The following is a 13918-nucleotide window of genomic DNA, read 5'->3' as shown; positions in this document are numbered from 1 at the left end:
AGTGTAAGAGTAAAACAAAGTTTCTATCAGAAGTCTGAAACCTGCCTCTCACATGCTTTATGGAGCAACCAAACATGAAACTACTCAATCATTATATCTTAGGAAAAAATTGAATTTGTGGTGCAGGAGGTATTGAACACTTGAATTTTCACAGGCATGGAACATTTCTCAGTTCAGTTGTGTCTGTAATTGGTATAAAATCAGGAGTACTTGCAGTCTTTTGCCTGGCAGAGAATAAATACATTGGACTGATAAAGTATATGGAAGGCAAGTCCCAGACTGATGCAATGTGATATCCAAGTATCACAGTGCTACCCGGTCTCTGTATGCTGGCGCTCCATAAGGCAATGAGATAAAGTTGTCTGGGTGTCTTGGGTGGAAAGTGTTGCCTGAACTTTGCATTTCCTGGTTGTCTTTAAATGTATGGTTCTTTTGTTGTTGTTTTGTTGTAAGGGATTTTGGATTTTGGGGAGGACTTAACTGAGTATTCCTTGAGATTTTTTTCCAGGGTTCATATTCCAGAAGGTAAGGGGAAGAGAATGCATGGTTGTGTACTAGCAACTTTAACACATTTTTGTAGGGTTTCCCACTATAGAGTTTTACTCATCTAATAATTAAGTAATTGCAGTACAATAAAAAACCTAAATTGTTAGCTCTGACTGCATTATTGGATTCTCCTCCTCAGGTCATAGCAGGGCAACCATGGTGTCTAAAAGTCACCTGAGTAGTCTTTCTTTGTACCTATCCCAAACCAGTTATTTTTTTCTGTATTGTAAAGTCCCATGCACATTTATGTGGCTATGTATTACTTTTCTTGAAAAGTGGAACATAATTTCTTTCATATAATTTTGTATATATATTTTAGCGTACTGAAAATGAATGAAATTATCATGCCAATATCTCTCATGGTCAAGAGCAAATAGTTGTGGTTCAGTGCGCCAGAGTAGGCAAAATAAATGTTCCATTACCCTCTACATGTGTTCAGTGAGGCAACCTGAATTTTCCTGAGGGGGCCCAGAGCGGTACCTCACTGCCTTGAATCATGCCCTGAGCTCTCCCTCTGCAATTCCCCCATGCCTAATCCTTGTGCTTTCTCATGGTCCCTCTGCTCCCAGATGTATGCTTTCTCCTCAGTGCCACACACACTCCCCGCCTGTTGCCCCACACTCAGCCCCACCACTCTTCCTTCCATATTGCTCCCCACCCAGCTCCGAGTTCTTCCCCCTGCACTCAGTTCTGCAGGTCCCCCACCGTGCCCCCAGCCCCGAGCTCTTTCTCTCAGTGCACTCTTCATGCAAGTTCAAATCTCAGGCGTGGCCCTAGCAAACCATAGAAACAAATACAGTCACATCCTGGTCTAATGAAACTGAACACATGAAGATAAATTTTCATAGTGCATAGGAACTGGGTAGTATCCCTCTAAATAGTTTGTGAGCCCTCCAGTGGCCCTCATTGTCTTCTGTATTTCAGAAGCCACGAGAAAGAACCCTGCCAGAGCAGGGCTATATATATATATATATATATATATGCATATGTAGCTAGGCCTTGCATGTTGTATATAGTTAATAACAGTTATTTGGACCCTGCCATGCCTGTGTGATTCCTTCATCTTATGTTTGTTGTGTAAAGAGCAAAAAGCATGACAAATGGAAACCCTAATCCTGGAATACAGTGAGGTCTAATAAAAGTGAAAAGGAAACTGTAGCCTGCAATACTAGGACAGTTAACTGCTTATTTAGAGGAAAAAACATAAAAGGTTTAAAATGTCTGGCTGTTTGGGGAAAATGGACTTACTTTTTTGATAACTTTTTTTATATGCTTATAAGTTTAGTAGATAAAGATAATAGTGTTGACATAATATACTTAGCCTTTTTTAAGGCATTTGACCGGTTACTACATGATATTTTGATTAAAAAACTAGAATTCTATAAAATTAACATGGCACATATTCAGTGGATTAAAAATGGTTAAATAATAGATCTCATTGTAAATGGAGAATCATCATCAAGTGGGTGTGTTTACAGTGGGGTTCCACAGGGATAGGTTCTTAGTCCTATACTAGTTAACATTTTATCCATGACCAGGAAGAAAACATAAAATTATCACTCATAAAATTTGCAGGTGACAGAAATGTATCCGCAATCGACCTAACCTAGCCCTATATACAAATGGAGATTGAGGATAAAGACAATCCTTGGAGGGCTCACAAAATATTTAAAGGGATACTACGCAATTCCTTTACATCACAGTCTTCTGGATACTGATGTCACCATAGCCCAAATAACATGTCTGTTCTCCTCCTATGGCCTCCCAATAGGTGTTTTACTGAAAAAAAAAATAGAACCATTATGGAATAATACACAAAGTGTTCTAAGAAACTTGACTTCCTCACCCCCACTTCATATCTGAGTGCTTCTCCGGTGCCACAGAAGGTCTCAAAGACAGCAGATCAAGTGCTGTACTGTTGCATGGAGTAGGAGGGGATTCTGGGAACATAGCAGAACTCCTCCACATTTTTTGCCCCAATGTCAAACAAGTTACAACCTAAGATGGGCTTCCTTAGAGTATTAAAACCAAAGTTCACATTGTGGTTTCAAAGTTTGGGTTGAACTTTTAAAAATGTTGTTCAGTTGTTTGTATATAAATGTACAACAATTATATTGAAACAAAGTTCATTCCATATTTCTGCCAAGTTTATAGTCTTCTTTTCTTCAACCCTTAGCCAGACAGTCGGCCATAGTGATCGTTCACCATTTGGTCCATTCCTGCGCAACAGATGCTTGGCAGCCTGAGAGTCCAACATTGGAACAGGCTTGATAAAGCCATGCAATAAGGGGTCTGTTGCTGGGCTGCCTCCCCCACTCAGTTGGTAGAATTTTATCCCAGATGTTACAAGCCACCTGGAGAACGGCGTTCGCTGGAACTCCTTGTTGCATCCTGGTGACATGTCCGAAAAGTGACATGTCTGCCTGTGGACAATGGCCCCAGTAGTATGTAGACCCAAGCAGCCATAAATATCTGCATTACAGATGAAGTCATTCCACTTTATGCCCAATATACAACATTGACATTTTGTGTGGAAAGCCTCCAGCATTATCCAGTCTGAGTGGCGTAGTGTCCATGTTTCGCAGTCGTACAACAGTATGGGAAGGATACAGCTAAAATCAATCCTGAACTGTTCAGGAAGTTGTATGGTAACGTATATTAATTAGACTCTAACTGGAAACATAAAAAGCCACTTAGCTGGGATAAAAAGTTTTATCAATTATTGATTTGTAAATATTCCTGACATTGTAAGTGTCTTTATAGAATTCTTCTGTCTATCCACATAATGGATAATCTGACTGTCATTATGTGTATTATCAGTATATTGATTCCTAATGTTTGGATTGCTATTGCATTACTTGCTATCACTTAATCCTGAAGATTAAGGATTTTACTTTGTAGTCCATTTTGCTTACAATCAATGAAATAATGTTCACAGATATGCAATAATAAAGTCTTTGTAAATACTATAACACATAAACTCTATGTTCATAATGCTAACAGGTAGCATTAATGAAGACTGGAAGTAAATGATAAATCAAACACTTGTAAAGGATGTGTTTAAAAATGAAAAATCTAATTATGAGCCAAACTTTGATGGTAGTTCACAGCAATATACAATGAAAAGTAAAATAGCATAGGCTCAGAGCAAGCACTAAAAATCTGAAAATTAAGAATCAGTGCTCTGCAGATGAAAGATTGATACATTATAACTGACTTGTGATTTTTATTAGGTAAATTATATTGAAGGAAGACTGGGGTATTCATAAATCAATTAATAAAATGTAACTTTTATGATAAATACCTTATGTTTTCAATTAGAATATAATAAATATTCATTATGATAGTGGGATTCTGATTTTTTTTTCATTAAAACTGCCATAATTGTAGCATATATATTGGAATACACCTCTACAGCCATATCCTCCGATCCAACTGAGCTGTGCTCACCACGGGACTGAGGTAAGTGTCCTTTATACTACCTTTGCAGTTCCCAATTGTGGCGCCAACCAAGGGCTGATTTGGCCCATTGTGCAATTTATCGTTGTCTTGGAGTTTTCTGAAATTGTGCCTGTCTGTCCATGGTCTCGGGAGGGGTCATTCCAGTAGTACATAAAACATCTGGACAAGTGAAAGCTTTTAGTAGCAGAATTTTACAATAAGTAACATTGGTTATACAGTGAATCAAGTATATCTGTCCTGCTCTACCTCTATGTGACCTTCTAAATGGCTGCCACTCAAGAATGAGAAATGGCTAATGAACTCAGTAGGGTGGTGTTTTTGTTTTGTTCTGACTTTCCTCCCATTCATCCATAGTTTAAAGAATAGACTCTTTTAATAGAAAAAAATGTGCAACTAAAAAGGCAAGGGGGGGTTATTGCCTGTAGAGAATTCTGTAGTATTCTTAGCATTATGCCAAGAAGTCAAAGAAAGCATGATAACACAGCAAGCATTATATGAGCCAAAACTGAGAATTTTCAACTCAAACATATTGACATATTGCTTCAAGAACTGGAGATCTATTAAAATGTTAGACAGAAAACTAGACACCTATGGAAATAAGTGCCTATAAAAGATTTTGGGCATTAGACGGAGAGACTTTATCACCACCAAAGAGAGTTGAGAAATCACCAACCAGCAGCTTGTCTCCACTAGAACCAGAAGGACGTGTTCGACATATTTGAGGCATGTACGCTGCATGCCAACACAGACTCCCACGGAAAACTATCTGGTGTGAGGAAATAAGGGTGCCCAAATAAAGCCTTAAGAAGAACCCTTAGCAGGGAGGGTAAACAGTCTATCACAACACCATAGAGCAGATGGAAGCAACAGCTAATGACAGAAAGGAATGGAAACGATCAATTTCTGTTCTGTGCCAACATTGCTGTGAGAAAGGTATAATAATTAATTATTTAAGAACTGTATTTATCTACACTGCATTATGAAGTCTGACTTCTGAGTGCATCCTGGAGCTACTGTACAATCTTTAAACCTACAATTCCACTTGATTTATCTCCATCCATCCAATCCCATTTTTCAGCCGGTCTGTCTTAACTTCTCCTCCTGAATGTCTTGCCATCAGTTTAGACTATGCATGAACAAAGCTGAACACTATCTCTTTCCTTACAAACTCTCGCAACTTCCTGCATTTTCTTTCACTTTTTTTGACACCATTGCCATCTTCCCTGTCATTCAGGCCAATAATGTAGCGTCCACCTTGCCTCCTCCTCACTTTCCCTGAACTCTAGGATATTTTCAAATCTTGTCACTTCTTCCTCTGTATCATTTCTCAAATCCAGTCTCTTTTCTCACACAGCTGCAACTCACAGCCAAGTCCTTCTCACCTTCCTTTGTCTGTTTCTGGCACCAATATTTCCCTTCTCTAGTCCACACAAAATACAAATAGTGCTAATATTTTCCTTACCTATCTCTTTCACAACATCACTCCCATTCTTTGAATCCATCCACTGGCTTCCCATTTTCCACTGCATCAAATTCAAACTACTTTTCCTCATTTTCAAGGCCCTTCAGAGCTCAGAGATCTGGGTGATACCTACAATGTAGGTTGATTTAGCTATGTCACTCAAAAGTGTGAAAAATTGACACCCCTAAAAGACATAATTAAACCAACCTAAGCTCTGGTATGGACCCCACTAGATATATGGAAGAATTATTTGGTTGAATTAGCTACCGCCTAATGAGTTGGATTAACTACAGCTACTGCAGAAAAAACACTTCTGCCATTGTAGCAGGTGTCTACACTACAGTGCTTCAGCGGCATAGCTGCAATGCCATATCTGTGCTGCTGTAGTGTCTGTAGTGTAGACGTACCTTGACACTGAGAATCTACTTATTTGGTTCTGTCCTTTACCACACTGCTCCACCCCACCATTCCTTCTGTGTCGATGATGCAACCTTAGCTAACCATGTTTCTACCTCTCCAATAACTCTTTCCGTGCCTTCTCCATAATCCTCCTTTGTCAAAATAGTGGAGTCACATGTTTAGCAGTGGTGGAGTTGGGATGAAGGGCACAGGTCATTGGTAGTTCCACCTTCAATTATACCTCTTGGCTTAAAAAGGCACCACACATACACCTAAAGGTTGCTGGAGGAGGGATGGTCATCTGTTCCCACCCCTCCATTAATTCTGCCACCCCTTTGAATTGGAACATCTTTCCCTGAGAGAGTCATTGAGGTGACTCCCCATCGTCTTTATAGATATGATTCTGCCAGGATGTGTACATGAAATTGACAGTTAACAGCAGCTAGGTTCAATTGGGATAATTGATACTTATTTAAAATAAAAATGGAATGTTTTATCTCTCCCTCCCCACTCACCTGCCATATGTTGCTTTTCTTTTCACACTGTGAGCTATCTGGGCCAGGCAGTGCATCTTATTATATGTTTGGAAAACAGCTAGTACATTGGGCACACTACCAGAATCCAAACAGTAAATAATAATTGGTGCTGCATAACACCCTTCCTCTTCTTGTAGATTAAACAACCACCCTCATTTCTCATCGCCCACCAAAAAACACAGTTCTCCATCATTCCTCATACCCGGACGCTGTCTGCTCTGATCCTTGCACCTGATCATAATTAAAGAACAATGAAAGCGGAAGCTCTTCCTCTCTGTCCTTTTTCTCTGTTGGCACAGGAAGAGCGTCCTCTTTCACTGCCAATAGCTTACCCCCTTCATAAGCCCTGGAATACAGTTAGGCCATCAGACTCTGCTTTCTTCATCAGTCATTCTTTCTTCTCCAGTGATTGGCAGTTTGTTCCAACTTCCCTTTTTTCCTCACAGTAGCATCTTTGCTATCCTTACTCTCCCTGAATCCCTTATTCCTCTCTCTTATTTCCTCTTAATTTTCCTCCTTCCTTTCTCTCTCTGTACCTTATTTCTTCCTCTCCCCACAGTGTTCCCCTCTCTCTTCTATTGCTTTACTTTTATTAATTCAGCCTGTCCTGTCTTCCCCTTATCAAACTTGGCCCCATAATCTATTTCAAACCATTAAGTCTAAGCCTTTCAAAGAAGCCCCCAATTCCTATTGACTTTCAATAGGAGATTGGCTACTAACTTTCCTGGGGTCCTTTGAAAATGACCGCCTAAATTCCTTGAATGAATGAATGAATGAAATGAGCTCACAAAATGTTTGCCAACCATCGTTCTCCTCACTCTGTTGGTATGTAGAATGCCTTATACATACTGCCGGTCCCCTTCTATTTGAGCCTTCTAACTAGTGAACCATTATGGCAAAGACAGTGTCTTCCTTTGTGTTTGGAAAATGCTTAACATGTTGTGGGTGCTACTGGAATATAACCAATCTAAATAATAATTAACAGAATGCTTTGTATGTCATACTAAAAACCTGAAAGAAGATAACTATGAATACTTCTGAGAGTGAGGTTTGAAGAGCCCAGAGCTGTGTGCTGGGGGCGAAATGTTCAAAAAGGTTCTCAGCACTGGCCTAACTGCTTCTGTTGAAGTCAATGGAAATTTTACCATTAATTTCAGCAGGAGCAGAATTAGCCAAATACACTGTGGTTTTGAAAATCTCACCTTTGAAAATTTAAAGGTTTTAGGGATTTTTTTTCTAGAATTTCTAGAAATTCAAAGGTGCTTTCAAAAATCATTTTAGTGTCATAAATTGTTCATTGCCAGATGCTGAAATATTATATATGGACATATGTCCTTTCAGAGCTTTTTACCCAAGAAGAATATTCACATATACTCTCCTTATTCATATGTGGGTATTTATGGTTTTGTTGGCTTTTTGGGCCTAGCCTCAGAGGTGCTGTGGGTAATAAGTCAGTAATCTTAGCAGTAGTGGTTAAACTATTATTGTACAGTGAAGCTCTAAAGATTAAATAAATCCTGCTATTCTGGCCATAAAGATTATGTTTAGCTTGTCATTCAAAGGCCCAATAGTCTGATAGCTAAATTTTCAAAAAGCTGCATGCGATTTTAGGTGTGACACTGTCATTAATACTAATGAGAAACATGTGCAGAATTTCTTGCATTGCAAATGTATCCCCAAGACTGATATAAAAGTGCTGTTTGATAATCCATTTGAAGCAGGATATTCAGTCTTAAAAGGCTAATTTCATATTTTCTCTTTAACCTAGACAGTATTTCTTTCATACACACATTTAATATTCTTGTTGCCTAAATCGTATATTAATGTTTTTAGTCTCCATAGCTGAAAGGCATAATTCTAATAATGAGGAGAAGTAACTAGCATGCTTGATGAAGAAGCTGAGCTACAGAACAACAAGCAGACATTCATTAACTGAGATTTAACAACTGGTCTGTAAAGGTACCACAGTTTTGCCATGTCCTCATGAAAGAAATGTATTGTTATTATTACATCATGCTATAGTATCAAAAGTGTCAAATCAACCAAAACGTTGTGAAAGTATAACATACAGCAAGAGCAGAAAGCAATCTAAGAGAAACCACAAAAAATGTGATGGCTCTAGAATTATTTCACACAGTGTTTCATTTTTTCCACTTTCAGCAAGAACTGCAGCACAACTACTAAATCACACAAAAACAGTCAGAATCAGCTCTTACCCCTAGATAAGTGATACAATCTCCTAACTAAATTCTCTAGTTAGTTTCTTTCATCTCCAGTATTTCACCTTAAAAGGAAAACTAAATTGAAAATCTCTGTGCTTCATTCCATAATTTTAAAATATATATTTGTGGGTGACTTACAGGATAGCTGCTGCCTATTCAAAGTGAAAACAGAGAAGGGTTAACTTGTTCATGATTGAAGAGGTTCCTCAAAACACTACATACTATATCTGTTGTTTGTAACAGTTCCTTTCTACATGTGGAAGACAGAGTTTGTTTGTACAATATTACTTAATTTCGTTTTGTATTCTATGAGAAATATTGAACAAGAATAAGGTTTTTTAAAAAAAAAAGTTTAAATGGAATTCATATCCTGAAGATCTTAAGGAAGTGGTGTGGTTTTTGTTCATATGTCCAACAACTAGAAATGTAGGACTTAAGTTTCCTGTAAGCCACCCCTTAATTTTTTCCTTCCATTTATCTACATAGTCCCTTCATAGTGACTATACTGCCATGTCACCGTCATAGAGATTAAGGCCAGAAGGGATTACCAGATATTTCTAACTGGTAACATGTCTTACATATTCAACAGTCTGGCTTTTAACTAGAATGGTGCTATATTCTGCTCAAATCTAATAGACACATGGCTACTATGAAATTCAGAAATATTCACACGTTGTTTAACCTGCTGAAATATTGGCTGTACATTTGATGCACTGTAACATACAACTTGGTTGCCAATCTAGCTGTCCTACTTGTTGTATACCAAGCATTGTTGAACTTAAGAACATAAGAACTGTTATACTAGGTTACACCAATGGTCCACCTAGCCCAGTATGCTGTCTTCTGACAGTGGCCGGTGCCAGATGATTAAGGGGGGAAGAAACAGAACAGGGTGATTTTCGAGGGGTTCATCCCCTGTCATCCAATCCCAATTTCTGGCAGTCAGAGGTTTAGGGACACTGGTGTTGCATCTCTGACCATCTTGGCTAATAACCATTGATGGATCTATCCTCCATGAACTTGTCTAGTTCTTTTCTGAACCTCGTTATATATTGGGCCATGACAACATCTCTTGGCAATGAATTCCACAGATTGTGCGTTGTGTGAAGTACTTCCTTGTGGCTGTTTTAAATCTGCTGCCTATTAATTTCATTGGCACACCCCTGGTTCTCGTGGTATATGAAGAGGTAAGTAACACTTTCCTATTCTTTCTCCACACCATTCATGATTGTATAGAACTTTTATCATATCCCCAAATAGTGGTCTCTTTTCTAAAATGAACAGTCCCACTCTTTTTAATCTCTGCTCATATGGAGGCTGTTTTATCCCCCTAACCATTTTGTTGCCCTTCTCTATAACTTTTCCATTTTTTTTTGTGATGGGGTGACCAGAACTGCATGCCATATTCAAGTTGAGAATGTACCATGTATTTATATAGTGGCATTATGATATTTTCTGTCTTAATATCTATCCCTGTCCTGATGGTTCCTAACATTTTTAGTTTATTTTTACTGCTGCTGTACATTGAGCAAATGTTTTCAGGGAACTATCCACAATGACTCCAAGATCTCTTTCTTGATTGGTAATAGCTAATTTAGACCCCATCATTTTGTATGTCTACTTGGGATTATGTTTCCCAATGTACATTATTCTGCATTTATCAACATTACATATAATCTGTCATTCTGTTGCTCAGTCTCCCAATTTTATGAGAATTCTTCGCAGTCAGCTTTGGAGTTAACTATTTTAAGTAATTTTGTATTACTTTGCTTTTATAAACTTTGCCACCTCATTGGTAATCCCTTTTTCCAGATCATTTATGAATATGCTGAAAAGAACTGAATCAGCCCAGATCCTGGGGGGAACACCACTATTTATTTCTCTCCACTGTGATTTCCTACCGTATAACTGATTAGAGATTCATGAGAGGACCTTCAGCTTATCCCTTCACTGCTTATTTTGCTTAAGAACCTTTGGTGAGTGATGTTGTCAAAGGATTTCTGAAAGTCCAACCACACAATATCCAATGAATCACCCTTTTCCATATGTTTGTTGACCCCCTGTGATGTTATTGACTTGAACTGGGACCATATAGATCATTGTTGCAACCAAGGTCCTGTAGTGGCACCAAATCTTATATAAAGGGGGTCAAATGAGGTGTCTAAGACAAGGTTATGGTTTGCTGATTATGATTATGCTGTCTATATGTGTGTATCATTTTTGTAGTTGAAGTTATGAATATTGGCTCTATACTGTCTGTATTTCAAACTTATGGTATGCTTCTGGGTGGCACCCCAGATAAGTTGGTGTCAGCTCTGCCTAGCCTGATTGATGGCCCATTAAGGACCATCAGTTATACAATTAACCCACCGAGAGAAGACAAACACATCTGGTGACTCAGCAAGGTATGCAGGAACATGCCTAGGGGACAGAACTCTGAGGTTTTTCCAGGCCATGTGATGGACAGCTTGTCTTTGGGACAAAGACAGAAAGACCACATGGCAAGAGAATATTAAAAAGCTGCTGCAGCTCCTCCATTTTGTCTTCAATCCTGCTTCTTACCTCTGGAGGAACTTTGCTACAGTGAAGCTTTGAATGAAGGACTGAATGACCCATCCCAGCTGTGGATGGACTCCAGAGACTTGATTTGAACCTGAAGTTTATTCTATCACTGCTGCAAGCCTGAACCAAGAACTTTGCCATTACTGTATGTAATTGATTCCATTTAACCGATTCTAGCTCTCATCTATATCTTTTTCCTTTTGTGAATAAACCTTTAGATTTTAGATTCTAAAGGATTGGCAGCAGCGGGATTTGTGGGTAAGATCTGATTTGTATATTTACCTGTGTCTGGGGCTTGGTCCTTTGGGATTGAGAGAACCTTTTTTCTTTTACTGGGGTATTGGTTTTCATAACCATTGGTCCCCACAATGAGTAGGACTGGTGGTGATACTGGGAAACTGGAGTGTCTAAGGGAATTGCTTGTGTGACTTGTGGTTAGCCAGTGGGGTAAAACCACAGTCTTCTCTGTTTGGCTGGTTTGGTTTGCCTTGGTGTGCATAGAAACCCTGGCCTTGGGCTGTAACTACCCTGCTTTAAGCAATTTGTCCTGAAGTGGCACTCTCTAGTTAGGTCCCGCCAGAACCAGCATCGTTACACCCCCCTCAAAGAATTCTAATACATTGATGAGGGATGTTTTCCCTTTACAAAAGCTTACAAAAGACTTTTCCCCAACAAATTGTGTTAATCTATGTGTCTGATAATTCTGTTCTTTACTATTGTTTCAATTTGCCTGGTACTGTAGTTGAGCTTACCAAACTGTAATTGCCAGGATCACCTCTGGAGCCTTTTTTTCTTTAAAAATGGCATTACATTAGCTACCCTCCCCAGTCACCTAGTACAGCAGCTGATTCAAATGGTAGGTTACATGCCTTAGTTAGTAGGGCTGCAATTTCATATCGGATGTCCTTTGGAACACTTGGGTAAATACCATCTGGTCCTGGTGACATTACTGTTTTAATTTATCAATTTGTTTCAACACCTCTTCTACTGACACCTCAATCTGGGACAGTTCCTCAGATTTGCCACCTAAAAGAATGGCTCTGGTGTGGCAATTTCCCTTGCATCCTCTACAATGAAGACTAACACAAAACTTTTAGGTTTCAGAGTAGCAGCCGTGTTAGTCTGTATTCGCAAAAAGAAAAGGAGTACTAGTAGCACTTCATGAAGTTAGCTGTAGCTCACGAAAGCTTATGCTCAGATAAATTGGTTAATCTCTAAGGTGCCACTAGTACTCCTTTTCTTTTTACAAAACTTTTAGGTTTCAGAGAGGTAGCCGTGTTGGTCTGTATCAGCAGAAAGAACAAAGTATTTGTGGCACCTTAGAGACTAACCAATTTATCTGAGCATAAGCTTTCATGGACTAAAGCCCACTTCATCACATGCATGCAGTGGAAAATACAGTAGGAAGATATATATATACACACTAACTAAGGCATGTAAGCTATCATTTGAATCAGTTGCTGTACCAGGTGACTGGCGAGGGTAGCTAATGTAATGCCAATATACACACACACACAGAAAACATGAAAGAATGGGGGTTTCCATACCAACTCTTAACGAGACCAATCGATTAAGGTGTGCTATTATCAGCAGGAGAAAAAAAAATTGTAGTGATAATCAGGATGGCCCATTTCAAACAGCTGACAAGAAGGTGTGAGTAACAGTAGGGGGAAAATTAGCATGGGGAAATAGTTTTTATTCAAGCCTAATTTAATGGTGTCCAGCTTGCAGATTAATTCCAGTTCTGCTGTTTCTCGTTGGAGTCTGTTTTTGAAATGTTTTTATTGAATAATTGTGACTTTCAGGTCTGTATTAGAGTGTCCAGAGAGGTTGAAGTGTTCTCCGACTGGTTTTTGAATGTTATGATTCTTGACAATTCCAGCATGATTTCAACAATTTCCATCCCACCATCAACCTCATCCTAGACCAGTCCACACAAGAGATCCACTTCCTGGACACCACAGTGCTAATAAGCGGTGGTCACATAAACACTACCCTATACTGGAAACCTACTGACTGCTATGCCTACCTACATGCCTCCAGCTTTCATCCAGACCACAACACATGATCCATTGTCTACAGCCAAGCTCTAAGATACAACCGTATTTGCTCCAACCCCTCAGACAGAGACAAACACCTACAAGATCTCTATCAAGCATTCTTACAACTACAATACCCACCTGCTGAAGTGAAGAAACAGAAGAAACAAGAAACAGAGCAGAAGAGTACCCATAAGTCACCTACTACAGGACAGGCCCAATTAAGAAAATAACAGAACGCCACTAGCTGTCACCTTCAGCCCCCAACTAAAACGTCTCCAGCGCATCATCAAAGATCTACAACCTATCCTGAAGGATGACCCAACACTCTCACAGATCTTGGGAGACAGGCCAGTCCTCGCTTACAGACAGCCCCCCAACCTGAAGCAAATATTCACCAGCAACCACACACCATACAACAAAAACACTAACCCAGGAACTTATCCTTGCAACAAAGCCTGTTGCCAACTCTGTCCACACATCTATTCAAGGGACACCATCATAGGACCTAATCACATCAACCACACTGTCAGAGGCTCGTTCACTTGCACATCTACCAATGTGATATATGCAATCATGTGCCAGCAATGCCCTTCTGCCATGTACATTGGCCAAATCGGGCAGTCTCTATGCAAAAGAATAAATGGACACAAATCAAATGTCAAGAATTATAACATTCTTTCACATACA

The sequence above is a fragment of the Caretta caretta genome, chromosome 1 (assembly GCF_965140235.1).
Source record: "Caretta caretta isolate rCarCar2 chromosome 1, rCarCar1.hap1, whole genome shotgun sequence".
In the NCBI taxonomy this organism is placed as follows: domain Eukaryota; kingdom Metazoa; phylum Chordata; order Testudines; family Cheloniidae; genus Caretta; species Caretta caretta.
The sequence above is the reverse complement of the archived record's forward strand: the minus strand, read 5'-3'. Positions refer to the sequence as shown.